Genomic DNA, 15,424 nt, shown 5'->3' with positions numbered 1-15,424 from the left:
TCCCCCTCTAGTCCCTGAAGTTCCCGGGTTGGGGGTGCGAGGCGGGCTGGGAGGCCCCTGGGGGGCTGGAGGGAAGGAGGGAGGGCGAAGAGCAGAAAAAGGAGATTCCTTTCTCCCTTCCTCCTTCACTCCTTCCTTCTTTCCCTCCTCCCTTCACTCCCTTCTTCCTTCCTTGGCAGATTTGAAGCCAGTACTGCCCAGGTTTGGGGAATACAGAGGTGACCCAAACAGACCTCTCTTCACAGTGTGAGGGAAATGTCTAATTATAAACCGTGATGGGCCCAGTGCAGTGGCTCATACCTGTAATCCCAGCACTTTGGATAGGCTGAGGCCAGTGGATCACCTGAGGTCAGAAGTTTGAAACCAGCCCGGCCCAACGTGGTGAAACCCCATCTCTACTAAAAGATAAAACTAGCCGGGTGTGGTGGCGACACCTGTAATTCCAGTTACTCGGGGCTGAGGCAGGGGAATCGGTTGAACCCGGGAGGCTGAGGTTGCAGTGATACAAAATTGCACCACAGCACTCCAGCCTGGGCAACAGAGCAAGACTTCGTCTCCCTGCTCCCACCCCTTCAAAAAATAATAATTATAAACCACGGAAAATGTTTCTTTCTTTTTTTTTTTTTTTATATAGAGACGGGGTTTCACCATGTTGGCCAAGATGGTCTTGATCTCTTGACCTTGCGATACACCCGCCTCGGTCTCCCAAAGTGCTGGGGTTACAGGCGTGAGCCACAGCGCCCGGCCTGGAAAGTGTTTCAATGTGCCTGAGTGACCACATTTCTCCAGCACCCGACGGTCGGGTCACCAGATCTCATAGGCAGTCTCAGAGCCTTTCAGGTAATTACTTCCTCTTGGCATCTTTCTCTGTGTTCCTTGGTGTCTGCTCCCCAACCCTCCTTTTAAGCCCATTCCTCTAAGGGTGGCTCTGCCTTAAAGTCAAGCAAGTGACAGAAGTCAAGATGTGGATCAGAAAGCGAGCTTGCCAGGGAAAGCTGGGCTCCTGAAGAACAAGAAACAGCCACACTGGCAATTAGAGAGTCAGGAACCCAGGCCTGACCTGCATGGAGCCCTCGGACCCAAGGCTGAGAATGGGCCCCTTCCTCACCCCACCAAACAAATAGAGAGGGTGCTGAGATCCAGGAAGATTTGCATGAGTCTTTTTTGTAGTTGTTGTTGTTTGTTTGCTTTGGAGACGGAGTCTCGCTCTGTCACCAGGCTGGAGTGCAGTGGCACAATTTTGGCTCACTGCAACCTCCGCCTCCTAGGTTCAAACAATTCTCCTGTGTCAGCCTCCCGAGTAGCTGGAATTATGGGCACGCGCCACTGTGCCCAGCTAATTTTTTCAGTAGAGATGAGGTTTTATCATGTTGGCCAGGCTGGTCTCGAACTCCTCATTTCAGGTGATCCACCGATCTCTGCTTCCCAAAGTGCTGGGATTACAGGCGTGAGCCACCATGTCCAGCCAAGGCTTTTCTTTTTAATGAAAAGCAGCCCCAAATCATTTTCTAACAAAGAGCAACCTGTAAGTCGAGCTGCAGTCATAGACAAGCCAGCAGGAGCTTGCATGGATGAATACTGGCAGGAACCAGGGGCTAGACATGCTCAAGATGGCAGTTCCATCTTCTCTTCTCTGCCAGCCACGTGTACGGTAAGAAGCGGGCAGGAAGGCACCAGCCGAAGAGAATTCATTTGCATGACAAGATTAGGGTGGGGCGACCAGCCTTCCCCGTGTGCTGTACAAACGTCACACCTGATCAAACCAATCTGTGAGCCCTACGTAGATCAGACACCCCGTCCTCAAACCAGCATATTCACTGCCAGCCCATCCTTTCCACTTGGAGACTCCTCTCTCTACAGGGAGAGCTGTTCCTCTTTCTCTTCTGCCTGTTAAACCTCCACTCCTGAACTTCTAGTGTGTGTCTGTGTCCTACCTTTTTCAGGCGTGCAACGACAAACCCAGGATATATACCCCAGATGACACAGCCGCTTCAATGGGAGCCATGTAAGAAGATAAAAAGGAAACAAAGAAGTAATAGTGGACGTCACCAAAGAAAAGCGCTGTGGCCCATGCATTAAAAATATACGAGCAACATCGATTATAAAATAAAAAGGCAAATGATAGGAAAAGTATTTCTGGGAAATTTGGCAAAGTGCTTTCATCATTATCCTCTAAAGTGCTCAAGAAATTGATCAGTAAACACTGAGACCCTGAAGACGTAATGGATGAAGGAGGCCAGGCACAGTGGCGCATGCCTGTAATCCCAGCACTTTGGGAGGCCAAGGTCAGGAGTTCGAGACCAGCCTGATTAACATGGTGAAACCCCGTCTGTACTAAAAACTACAAAAATTACCCAGGCACGGTGGCAGGCACCTATAACCCCAGCCACTCAGGAGGCTGAGGCAGGAGAATCCCTTGAACCCGGGAGGCAGAGGTTGCAGTGAGCCGTGATCTTACCACTGCACTCCAGCCTGGGCAACAGAGTGAGACTCCATCTCAAAAAAAAAAAAGGATGAAGGACACAGACAAGTTGCTTAAGTGGAAACTAATTTGCTTAACAGACTTTCTGAGAAATGTTCAGCCTCAGTTAACAAATAAATGCAAATCAGGCCGGGTACAGTGGCTCACGCCTGTAATCCCAGCACTTTGTGAGGCCGAGGTGGGTTGATCACCTGAGGTCAAGAGTTTGAGACCAGCCTGACCAACATGGTGAAACCCCGTCTCTACTGAATACAAAAAATTAGCCAAGCATGGTGGTACATATCTGTAGTCCCAGCTCCTTGGGAGGCTGAGGCAGAAGAATCACTTGAACCTGGGAAGCGGAGGTTGCAGTCAGTCAAGATTGTGCCACTACACTCCAACCTGGGTGGCAGAGCGAGACTCCATTTCAAAATAACAAAAAAACAAATAAATGCAAATCAAAGCCATAGCAAGGAGATGCCACCCCTCCCACGTGGAGTTAGCACCGCAGGCAGGAATGCTGTCAGTCAAAGCTTCAGGGACCTGACCTGCTGATGGACATGGACCTTCTGTAAACTGGTGAGTCTGTCTGAGGCTTCAGTTGTTAAAATGGTTATTCCCTTTGATTCAAGGACTTCCCCCATGGAAGTCTGTCCAGTCCTAAATAGAGAAAAAACATTTTTTTTTTTTTTGAGATGGAGTCTCACTCTGTCGGCCAGGCGGGAGTGCAGTGGCGCCATCCCGGCTCACTGCTACCTCTGCCACCCAGGTTCAAGCGATTTTCCTGCCTCAGCCTCCAGAGTAGCTGGGATTATAGGCACGTGCCACCACGACCAGCTAATTTTTTGTATATTTAGTAGAAATGTGGTTTCACCATCTTGGCCAGGCTGGTCTTGAACTCCTGACCTCGTGATCCACCCACCTTGGCCTCCCAAAGTGCTGGGATTACAAGCGTAAGCCACCACACCTGGTGGAGAAAAAGCATTTTGAACAAAGGGGTCAGTGGTTGGATTATTATATTTGCAAAAACCAACCAACGAGCAATCCCAAAACAAATAAACTACACTTACTTTGGTGATGGTAAATAAAGTACCCTCTCAATAGAATTCATAAAAACGACATTTCTATGTAGATTAGGTAATTATGGGTAAGGCTAGTGATATACGAGAAAATAGAAAAAGAGGGATATAAAATAAAGATTTGTAGCAGGTAGCCCAGGCGCAGTGGCTCACACCTGTGATCCCAGCACTTTGGGAGGCTGAGGTGGGTGGATCACCTGAGGTCAGGAGTTTGAGACCAGCCTGGCCCACATGGCGAAACCCCGTCTCTACTAAAAATACAAATATTAGCTGGGTGTGGTGGTGGGCACCTGTAATCCCAGCTACTCGGGAGGCTGAGGCAGGAGAATCACTTGTACCCAGGAGGCAGAGATTGTAGCAAGCCAAGATCTCGCCACTGCACTCCAGCCTGGCTGAGACAGAGAGACTCTGTCTCAAAAAAAAAAAAAAAAATGTGTAGAAAGTGCAATAACTATGAACAGATTTTACATTTCAAAACAACGGAAGAAGCAAGATCATCTGGAAGAAAAAGCTGCAGAGTGCTCGGCAGTGCGGAGGTGGGAGGGCTTCTGTAGTCATGTGGATTTCTTTCCAAGAGTAGGTCACAGGAGGGCAACCTCGACTCAAGGAACGCAATGGGTGTGCAGCCAGGGGCCTTCCTGCAATCTTGTGGAAGCCAGAGCTGCAGAGCCCAGGATGGTGTGAACAGCTCCCTCCTCACTCCAGGACTCTGCCTCTTGCTGGTGGTGACTACATTCTCCAGTCTCTGAAATGACCCCTGAGCCAGGAATGTGGCTGCCAGTTGAGGTCTGTCTCCTCCTCAAGGAATTCCAACTAGGGGGACTGGAACTCCTCCCCTGCCCCATTCAGTGTGGACAATCCCAGGGGAGAACACTGTTGGAAACAGATGCTCAGTACAGAAAAGAAAAATCAGCACTGAGACAAAGAATCTTTCAGCTACGCAAGTTTTACCTCCTGGACTGCGGGAAGGGGACCCTCGCTAGCCATCCTGCCACGAGAGTACAGTGAACACAAGAAAACACGCATTTGGGGTCGTCCTTACTGCCGTGTCTGATCTCCGTTGGCTGGAGCCAGACCTCACAATCTAAACTAAAACCCGATTGGCTAACAACTTACAACTTTCTACACAGGTAACAGCAGTGGAGAGCTGGGACAGGCCTGTGAGCACGTCCAGCACAGATATCCTGGTTAAAGTACAAGGACGTAGAATGTACTACGTGCCTGTAAGCATGGCGTGTCTGACAGCTACATAGGATAGGGCTTAAGAAAGTTTCTAGCCTACTTATTCTTTAACAAGAAAGGCGGCTGGGCGTGGTGGCTCACGCCTGTAATCCAAGCACTTTGGAGGCCAAGGAAGGCGGATCACCTGAGGTCAGGAGTTCAAGACCAGCCTGACCAACATGGTGAAACCCCGTCTTAAAAAAAAAAAGGCAACTTTAAAATGGAACTTTCCCACTTCCCACAACAGTGACTGGCCAAGTGGGACTCTGGGCCCTGAGATGGGCCCAGGCTGGTCACATGACCACACACATGTCCACAGGGCAGAGTTTGTTAACAGAAAGGAAGAGGGAAGGGTGCTGGTCAGTAAGAAGTAACAGCCACACACGCTCACTCAGGTGCAAGAGGGAAATAGACATTTTTAGCCAGGCGTGGTAGCTCACACCTGTAATCCCAGCACTTTGGGAGGTCGAAGCAGGCAATCACTTGCGGCCAGGAGTTTAAGATCAGCCTGGCCATCATGGTGAAACCCGTCTCTACTAAACATACCAAAATTAACTGGGCATGGTGGTGAACACCTGTAGTCCCAGCTACTGGGAAGGCTGAGGCAGAAGACTTGCTTGAACCTGGGAGGCGGAGGTTGCAGTGAGCTAAGATTGTACCACTGCACTCCAGCCTGGGTGACACAGCGAGCCTTTTTATTTATTTATTTTTTTGAGACACTCTCGCTCTACCGCCCACGCTCCCAGGCTGCAGTGCAATGGCGCCATCTTGGCTCACTGCCGCCTTCGCCTCCTGGGTGCAAATGATTCTCCTGTCTCAGCCTCCCGAGTAACTGTGATTACAGGTGCACACCAGCATGCCCAGCTAATTTGTTCTGCTTTGCTTTTTGTTTTTCTTTCTTTCTTTCTTTCTTTTGAGACAGAGCCTCACTCTGTCGCCAGGCTGGAGTGGAGTGGTGCAATGTTGTCTGACCACAACCTCCACCTCCGGGGTCCAAGCGATTCTTGTGCCTCAGCCTCCCAAGTAGCTGGAATTACAAGTGCCTGCCACCACGCCCAGCTAATTTGTGTGTGTGTGTGTGTGTTTAGTAGAGATGGGGGTTTCACCATGTTGGCCAGGCTGGTCTCGAACTCCTCACCTATTGATCCGCCCACCTTGGCCTCCCTAAGTGCTGGGATTACAGGTGTGAGCCACTGTGCTGGCCCTGACTCTGTCTTTAAACAAAACAACAACGACAAAAAAAAACAGACATTTCATGCTTAAAAGTTCTCAAAACATTTGGCCAGGCTTGGTGGCTCACGCCTGTTATTCAAACACTTTGGGAGGCTGAGACAGGAGGAATCCTTGAGCCCAGGAGTTCGAGACCAGCCTGGGTGACACAGTGAGAACCCATCTCTACAACAAGGAAAAAAGTGTACTCCCTGTGCATAATTCTTGGAAAGCCACCAGAGGAAAGATGCCCTTCAGCTAAAGGAGTAACAGGAGTGAATCAAGAAAGTACAAGGTGTGGTCTGTGGAATGCAGAGGTCGAACACGGGTGGGCAGTGAAGGAAACCTTCAGGCTGATGGCAAGGGAGATTCTGGAAGGATAACTGTGCACCAAGTCTAGAGGGCAGTCAGTGCTCATTGTGACACCTGGGACTGCCATCATTGTGCCCTCTGCTATCGCACTAGCTCCTTAACCTGCCGAGATTCGTGGAAGATACTTCACCTGAACAAGGTGTCAACTGCGAAGGAGGAAGACAAGAGATTCAGGATGTAGGGACTCCAATCAGGAGAAACCCAAGAGGGATTCCAAGGATGACAGCTGAAGGGACGTCCCAAGGATGGAGTGGCCGCTGTGAAGACACTGGCTGCAGTGGGGAAAGGTGGCCAGGGCTGTGCACTTTCTGGAGCTGGAGGGGCTGGGAACAGACGGGAGCCCTGCCCCCTTCCCTGTTGTCAGGGAGGGATCCTGGACCCGAGCATCCCTGTGCTCTTGGGGGCCAGGAAGCCCCCCAGCACCCGCAGGCTCCAAGTGCGTGCTCCTGCTGCCTGGCCCCTCCCTGTTTCTGGTGCCCACTCCAATTTCAGAGTAAAGTTGAGACGGAGACCAGGTGCTGTTGCAACCTGGCTGGGTGTGCCTGTGTTTGAGGCAGTGCTGACATGCCAGCCCCCTGCCACCTTGGCCACCTCCAGACTTTGGGGGCCGATGAGCATAGGAGGAAGGCTGAGGGGGCACTGAGGGCAGTCTGGAACTCATAACCTCAGGTGATCTTCCCGCCTCGGCCTCCCAGTCCTGTCTGTGTTCCTTTCTGTATGTTCTAGGAAAGAATGTATTTCCTGATCATTCGGGTTGTTGGCAGAATTCAGCTCCTTGTGTTTTCAGGCTGAGGTCTTCCCTTTCGAGCTGGCTGGCAGCTGACCGCTGTTCCCAGCTTCTAGAGGCCACAAAATTCCTTGGCTGTGGCCCCTTCCTGGACTGGCAGAGCCAGCAATGGTGGGCTGGGTTCTCACTTTGCATCTCTCTGACTCTTCATCTGTCCTCAAATTTATCCTTAATCACAGCGGGGAAAGATTTTCTGCTAAAAGCCAACTCCTGTGATTAGACTGGGCCCACTGGGATGGTCTGGGATAATCTCTCCATCTCAAGGTCATTCACTGTCACCTGCAAAGTCCCTTTCTTGCCATGTAAGTTCATGTACTGATTGACCTGGGGATTAGGACGTAGACATCTGTTGGGGCTGTTACTCCACGTGCCACGCTGGGCGTCTTCCGTGTTAACGCTAATGACAGTTTTATTATGATATTACTTGAGTATTGGCACACATACTTAGAATACTCAAGATATTCTCTGTCCTAATATTGTCAGTTCTTGTTGCCCACCCTCCCTCCCTTCCTCCCTTCCTCCCTTTCTTTCTTTCTTTTTTTTTTTTTTTGACAGAGTCTTTCTCTGTCGCTCAGGCTGGAGTGCAGTGGCATGATCTCAGCTCACTGCAACCTTAGCCTCCAGGATTCAAGCTATTCTCTTGCCTCAGCCTCCTGAGTAACTAGGATTGCAGGCACCCACCACCATGCCCAGCCAATGTTTTTATATTTTTAGTAGAGACAGGGTTTCACCATATTGATCAGGCTGGTCTTAAACTCCTGACCTCAAGTGATCTGCCTGCCTCGGCCGCCCAGAGTGCTGGGATGACAGGCGTGATGACCTGGCCTGCTTCCACCTTTTGACTATTGTGAGTAACGATGCTTGAACTTGCATGTAGAAATATCTCTTTGAGACACTGCTTTCAATTCTTTTGTGACTATACCCAGGAGTGGAATTGCTGGAGCAAATGGTAATTCTTCATTTACCTTTTTGAGGAATAGGCATAATGTTTCCTGATTTTTTTTTTTTTTTTTTTTTTTTTTGAGACGGAGTTTCGCTCTTGTTACCCAGGCTGGAGTGCAATGGCGCGATCTCAGCTCACCACAACCTCCACCTCCTGGGTTCAGGCAATTCTCCTGCCTCAGCCTCCTGAGTAGCTGGGATTACAGGCACGCACCACCACGCCCAGCTAATTTTTTTGTATTTTTAGTAGAGACGGGGTTTCACCTTGTTGACCAGGATGGTCTCGATCTCTTGACCTCGTGATCCACCCACCTCGGCCTCCCAAAGTGCTGGGATTACAGGCTTGAGCCACCGCGCCCGGCCTCCCGATTTTTTTTTAAAGACATGGGGTCTCGCTATGTTGCCCAGGCTGGAGTGCAGTGGCTATTCACAGGCACGATCCCACTACTGATCAGCACGGGAGTTTTGACCTGCTCCGTTTCCGACCTGGGCCAGTTCACCCCTCCTTAGGCAACCTGGTGGACCCCCACTCCCGGGAGGTCACCATATTGATGCCAAACTTAGTGTGGACACCCGATCGGCATAGCACACTACAGCCCAGAACTCCTGGGCTCAAGCGATCCTCCCACCTCAGCCTCCCGAGTAGCTGGGACTACAGGCATGTGCTACCGCGCCTGGCCCCAATTTTTTTTTTTAAGATGGAGTTTTGCTCTTGTTGCCCAAGCTGGAGTGTAATGTCGCAATCTCTGTTCACTGCAACCTCTGCCTCCTGGGTTCAAGCGATTCTCCTGCCTCAGCCTCCAGAGTAGCTGAGATTACAGGAGCCTGCCACCACGCCCAGCTAATTTTCTGTATTTTTAGTAGAGCGGAGGTTTCACCATGTTGGCCAGGCTGATCTCCAACTGCTGACCTCAGGTGATCCACCCACCTTGGCCTCCCCAAGTGTTGGGATTTACACTTGTAAGCCGCTGTGCCCAGACTGTTTCCCAAATTTTTACTTGAAAATTAATGATAATCCAACTTCTAAAAATACCCTTAATAAGTATTATTATTATTATTATTATTATTATTGGAGACACAGTCTTGCTCTGTCAGGCTGGAGTGCAGTGGTATGATCTCAGCTCAGTGCAGCCTCTGCCTCCCAGCTTCAAAGGATTCTCCTGCCTCAGCCTCCCAAGTACCTGGGTTTACAGGCACCCACCACCACCTGGCTGATTTTGTATTTTTAGTAGAAACAGGGATTTCACCATGTTACCCAGGCTGGTCCTAAACTCCTGACCGTGTGATTCACCCACCTTGGCCTCCCAAAGTGCTGAGATTACAGACATGAACCACTGGCCCTGGCCAGCGGCCCATAATTATTAACATTAAAGTAGATTCTGAAGAACATGCCATTTCGATTTTTATGCAAGCAATCAAGTAAGTCCTGCTGATTTTCCTACCATTGATATTATAAAGACCCTTATTTAATCTAGTGTCTGAAGCGGAAAAAAGGCTCATAGAAATAAAACAAACTGTTGGATATGTCTTTGTAGCCATGTGTAAGAAAAAAAAATAAACAAACTGGCTGGGCGCAGTGGCTCACGCCTGTAATGACAGCATTTTGGGAGGCTGAGCCAGGTGGATCACCTGAGGTCAGCAGTTCGAGACCAGCCTGGCCAACATGGTAAAATCCTGAATCTATTACAAATAGAAAAATTAGCCAGGCATGGTAGTGGGCTCCTGTAATCCCAGCTCAGGAGGCTGAAGGAGGAGAATCTCTGGATCCCAGAAAGTGAAGGTTGCAGTGAGCTGAAATCGAACCATTGCATTCTAGCCTGGGCCATAAAGCATGACTATGTCTCAAAAAAAAAAAAAAGAGTTCAAACAGACATCACAGAAATATTGATAGGAAATTTTACTCAAGACATTCAATGAGTCAGTTGACCTCACCTCATCTGTAAATTGTCATATTTCCCCTAAAAGTGTCAACGGAAGTCAGGACTTCAACACCCACTTCAGGGACCATTTTTATTTTATTTCATTTTATTTTATTTTTTGAGACAGGGTCTCACTCTGCCACTCAGGCTGAATCGTAGTGGTGTGATCTTAGCCTACTGCAGCCCCAGCCTCCTCAAGTTCAGGTGATCCTCCCATCCCAGCCTCCTGACTGGCTTGGACTACAGGCACACACCGCCATGCCAAGTTAATTCTGTCTTTTTTGTAGAGGCGAGGTTTTGCAATGTTCCCCAGGCTGGTCTTGAGCTCTGGAGTTCAAGTGATACACCCACCTCAGCCTCCCAAAGTGCTGGGACTACAGGCATGAGCCACCGTGCCTGGCCACATTTTAAAAATTTACTAAAAATAAAATTTCCCTCCCTCCCTCCCTCTCTCCCTTCCTTCTTTCCTTCCTTCCTTCCCTCCCTCCCTCCTTACTTTCTCTTTCTTTTCTTTCTTTCTTTCTCTCTCTCTCTTTCTTTCCTTAGAGGGAGTCTCACCGTGTCACCAAGGCTGGAGTGGGATCTCGGCTCACTGCCACCTCCGCCTCCTGGGTTCAAGTGACTGTCCTGCCTCACCCTTCTGAGCATAGGGTCCAGCCCTCTAGGGGTCTGTGAGCCCCTCCCTCCTGGTGCGGAGATGAGAAACTGTGGAGACAGAGAAAAGAGAGTTTGGGCCCGGGCTCCACTGCCAACCAAAGCGCGGAGTGCGGCAGTGGCCCGAGTGCCTGGACACTCTGACATTTATTCAGTACAAAGCAGGGGGCAGGGAAGGTGGAGTGAGGTCACGGTGGTCGGTGGTAGGGTCAGGAAAGTCACGTGTCTTGGAGACAGGGGACCCGGGACTTTCAAGTAGCGAGGTGGGGAGAAAAACTAATGCGTCAGCGCTTTTCTCATATTTGTCAGAAATGTCAAGGACGTTAAGATTATGTTACTATTACTAATTCTTACCTTCTGAGAAAAGGAGAAACCACGTGCAGAAGCGGGGCGTGAGAGTGGACATGGAACGTGACCGCCGAAGCCCAGCATCACATAGAGACAGTTAAGCCCCGGATGTCTGTGGGCCTCCCTGACAGCAGCCGGGCCTGCCGCAAGAGCTGGGGGAGCGGAGTGTTCTCCTAACTCCCCCAGGAAGGAGGCGTCTCGGCCATTTTGGACGTCTCCTTCCCTAGCTGGCTAAACAGCGGGGCTTTCCCAGCGCTGGCGCTGCCGCACAGCCGGGGCGCCCTCCAGCAGCCCTTATGCGGGCGTCACAGAGGCTTAGAGCATCTTGCCTTAGGGTCACTTTGTTCACGGTGTCACCTCGGTTCCATGCTTCATAACCCGATAGTCATTAGTAAAATTAAAGGTTATATTGAGTATGTATCTTTAGGATTATAAGTAACTATAAGATTATATATGATTATATAAAGGAATAACTATGTGCCTACATTTCTAATTCTTTTCTAAATCGATGTTTATATGGGAACAGGCTGAGCTTCAGACCCTTGACCCAGCACTTGTGGGGCTCCCCCCCACACCTGAGTAGCTGGGATTACAGGTGCCCACCACCACACCTGGCTAATTTCTGTATTTTTAGTAGAGACGGGGTTTCACCATGTTGCACAGTCCTGTCTGAACTCCTGACCTCAGATGATCGACCCACCTCAGCCTCCCAAAGTGCTGGGATTACAGGCATGAGCCACCATGCTCAGCCAATTTTTCTTTAAACATTTATGCCTGACTCTGATTCAAATGAGATCTAAAACAATTATCGGCCAGGCACAGTGGCTTACGCCTATAATCCCAGCACTCTGGGAGGCTGACGTGGGCAGATCACGAGGTCGGGAATTCAAGACCAGCCTGGCCAATATGGTGAAACTCCATCTCTATTAAAAATACAAAAATCAGCCTGGCATGGTGGTGGGATGAATGTAGTCCTAGCTACTAGGGAGGCCAAGGCAGGAGAATCTCTTGAACCCGTGAGGCGGAGGTTGCAGTGAACCGAGATTGTGCCAGTGCACTTCAACCTGGCGCCTGGTGACACAGCAAGACTCCATCTCAAAAAAAAAAAAGAGAGAGAGAATAGAAAAAATTATTAATTTTTAAAAGCCACTTGGTAAATTAAAGCTAACCAGTCTAATCCCTGACACCTATTTCTCCAGGTGAGACCCAGGCTGACGGAAGGTTTGTCCTGCCTGCTTCTCATGCTGCCTGTGCTGGGCCCCAGGCTGTCCTGCTCTTCCCCGTCGTCTGCTGTTCTGTGTGGCCGCAGAGCCTTTACTCCAAGCTGACATCCAACTGACCACACGCATCAAAAAAGAGAGTAGGCTGGATGTGGTGGATCCCGCCTGGAGTCCCAACTATTCGGGAGGCCAAGGCAGGCAGATCTTTTGAGGCCAGTAGTTCAAGACCAGCCTGAACAACACGGTGAAACCCTGTCTCTATTAAAAATACAAAAATTAGCTGGGCATGGTGGTGGGCACTAGTAGTCCCAGCAATTCAGGAGGCTGAGACAGGAGAATTGCTAGAACCCAGGAGGCGGAGGTTGCAGTGAGCCGAGATCATGCCACTGCGCTCCAGCTTGGGCAACAGAGCAAGACTCTACCTCAAAAAAAAAAAAAAGAAAAGAAAAGAAAAGAAAAAAGGCCGGGTGCAGTGGCTTACGCCTGTAATCCCAGCACTTTGGGAGGCCGAGGTGGGCAGATCACAAGGTCAAGAGATCGAGACCATCTGGCCAACATGGTGAAACCCCGTCTCTACTAAAAATACAAAAAAATTGGTCGGGCGCAGTGGCTCACGCCTGTAATCCCAGCACTTTGGGAGGCCGAGGTGGGTGGATCACGAGGTCAAGAGATCGAGACCATCCTGGTCAACATGGTGAAAGCCCGTCTCTACTAAAAATACAAAAAATTAGCTGGGCATGGTGGCGCGTGCCTGTAATCCCAGCTACTCAGGAGGCTGAGGCAGGAGAATTGCCTGAACCCGGGAGGCGGAGGTTGCGGTGAGCCGAGATCGCGCCATTGCACTCCAGCCTGGGTAACAAGAGTGAAACTCTGTCTCAAAAAAAAAAAAAATTTAACAATCACATAAAACTTGGCTCTACAGTTGTATTTTTCATTTGTACTGTATGTTTGTGTAATACGTTCCAAAGTTGTTGTTCTCTTTCTTTTTAAAGAGAAGCTTAAATAATGTGACCTGTGGACAGTAGTAGGTGACAAATTTAATGGACTTAGTTTTTGGATCGTACTTGCTCTGGACTGATACTCTGTTAACAAAAATTAGTATAATAAGTCATTAGACTAACAAGATATTTTCTTTTTTTTTTTTCTAGTCAGTCTCTGCTTATCCAGACTAAAAAGATTTCTAAATGGAAGTTAATAAAAACATGAAGAGCTGAGAAATTTTTTGTCAGATTCACCTAAGTCCAATCCTTAGCACACCTAATTATATATATATTTTTCATGCATAAGTATACACATCTATGGGTATTTTCTTGATGGTACTACATACCAAATCTATCATTAGATGTAGATATATTATATTAATTAATTAATAAATTTTGTAGAGACAAGATCTTACTCTTACCCAGGCTGGAGTGCAGTGTGCCATCAGAGCTCACTGCAGCCTCGAACTCCTGAGCTCAAGCGATCCTCCCGCCTCAGCTTCCCCAGTAGCTGGGACAAAAGGCATGCACCATCATGCTTGGCTAATTTTTTTTTTTTTTTTTTTTTTTTTTTGGAGTCTCACTCTGTTTCCCAGGCTGGCGTACAATGCTGCAGTGTCCACTCACTGCAACCTCCCTCTCCTGGGTTTAAGCGATTTTCATGCCTCAGCCTCTCGAGTAGCTGAGACTACTCCAGTAGGCGGGCGGCGCCAAAGGACAACCAGGCATTCGCCACCACGCCTGGTTATTATTATTATTTTTTGTATTTTTAGTAGAGACAGTGTTTCATCATGTTGCCAAAGCTGGTCTTGAACTCCTGAGCCCAAATTATCCGCCTGCCTCGCCTCCCAGGTGCTGGGATTCGAACTCCACTTTATAATATTACGGATAGATGGTTATGTCTGTTTTTTTCCGGCACACATTCTTTTTGAATCCAGCCACTCGCGGCCGTGAGTGCACACGGAGACCCCCCCTGCCCCTCCCACTCACGGGAAGGAAGAAAAGGGAACCAGGAGTCCCTCCCTCCCCCAGAGGGCGGAGTCGGAGCATGGCGGGGCGGAGTCAGTGCTTGGCGGGGCGGAGTCAGTGCTCGGTGGGGCGGAGTCAGTGCTCGGCAGGACACAGGCAGTGCTCGGTGGGGCGGAGTCAGTAATTGGTGGGGCGGAGTCATTGCGCAGGGGGCGGAGTCGTGGATCGGGGGCGGAGTCAGTGCGCGGCGGGGGCGGAGCCGGGGACAGAGGGGGCGGAGTCTCCGATGACGGGGCGGGGTCTCTCGCTAACGGTCGCGCGGCCGTCGCACCTGCACGCGTCTGTGGGCCGAGCGTCCTGTGGAAAAGCCGCGAAGCGCGGGCGACTCGGGGGTCGGGCGAGGCAGGTCCGCGAGGTCGCGGCTGCCGCTGTGCGGGGCCGGGAAGCAGTCGGCCAGGCGAGCCTCGGGTGAGCAGCGGCGTGGACGGCGCGGTGGTGGCCCGCGCCCGGCCTCCAGTTGTGAGGCGGCGTTCGCGGAGGGGAGCCCGGGCGGGGCCGGCCCGGGTTCGGCTGACGGAGGCCCTGCGGGGCTCGGGGCGCGCGTGCGGGGAGCGGAGCGGGCCGAGCGGCGGAGCGTGTGGGGTCCGGGCCTGGCCGCGGGCGCGGGCTGTCCCGTCGCGCCGCCCTCCCGGCGTCTCCCGCGGCCTCCGCAGCTTGGCCCTGCCCGGGGCTTCTCGCGGCGGGCGCCGGAGGACACGCGGGAAAGCCCCGCGCGGAGCTGAGAGTTTTTCAAGCCTCGACCCGTCAGTTAAAAAGAGCAGCGGTGGCTCCCGCCTGTCCTCCCGGCACTCCGGATCAGCTGAGGTCGGGAGTTCGAGACCAGCTTGGCCGACACAAACCCCGTCTCTACTAAAAATCCAAAAAAGTTACCCGGGCCTGGTGGCGCGCGCCCGTCATCCCCCCTGCTCGGGAGGCCGGGGTGGGAGGGTCGCCTGAGGTCAGGAGCGCGAGGCCACCCCGGCCAACATGGTGAACCCCGCCTCTACTTAAAAAAAAGCCCGGGCGCGGTGGCTCACGCCTGTAATCCCGGCACTTTGGGAGGCTGGGGCGGGCGGATCACGCGGTCAGGAGATCGAGAACATCCTGGTCAACATGGTGAAACCCCGTCTCTACTAAAATACAAAACAAAACAAAACAAAAATGAGCTGGGCGTGGTGTCTGGCACCTGTCATCCCAGCTACTCGGGAGGCTGAGGAGGAGCAT

General features: G+C 50.8%; 1 protein-coding gene across 5 annotated transcripts in view; it reads left to right on the top strand.

The window, feature by feature from the left end:
* The first annotated feature begins 14,564 nt into the window (after window positions 1-14,564).
* The window catches only part of MEIOB (meiosis specific with OB-fold), a 38,105-nt gene continuing 37,245 nt past the window's right edge, over window positions 14,565-15,424 (top strand). For all 5 annotated transcript variants that reach the window (XM_064362307.1, XM_064362308.1, XM_064362305.1 and 2 more), the window contains exon 1: window positions 14,565-14,629. The gene's annotated coding sequence lies outside the window, so the exon portion shown is untranslated. The remainder of the gene's footprint in view (window positions 14,630-15,424) is intronic.

The sequence above is a fragment of the Aotus nancymaae genome, unplaced genomic scaffold (assembly GCF_030222135.1).
Source record: "Aotus nancymaae isolate 86718 unplaced genomic scaffold, 86718_ANA_hifiasm-v0.15.2.pri h1tg000049l, whole genome shotgun sequence".
NCBI classification, from domain to species: Eukaryota; Metazoa; Chordata; class Mammalia; order Primates; family Aotidae; genus Aotus; species Aotus nancymaae.
The sequence above is the reverse complement of the archived record's forward strand: the minus strand, read 5'-3'. Positions and strand labels throughout refer to the sequence as shown.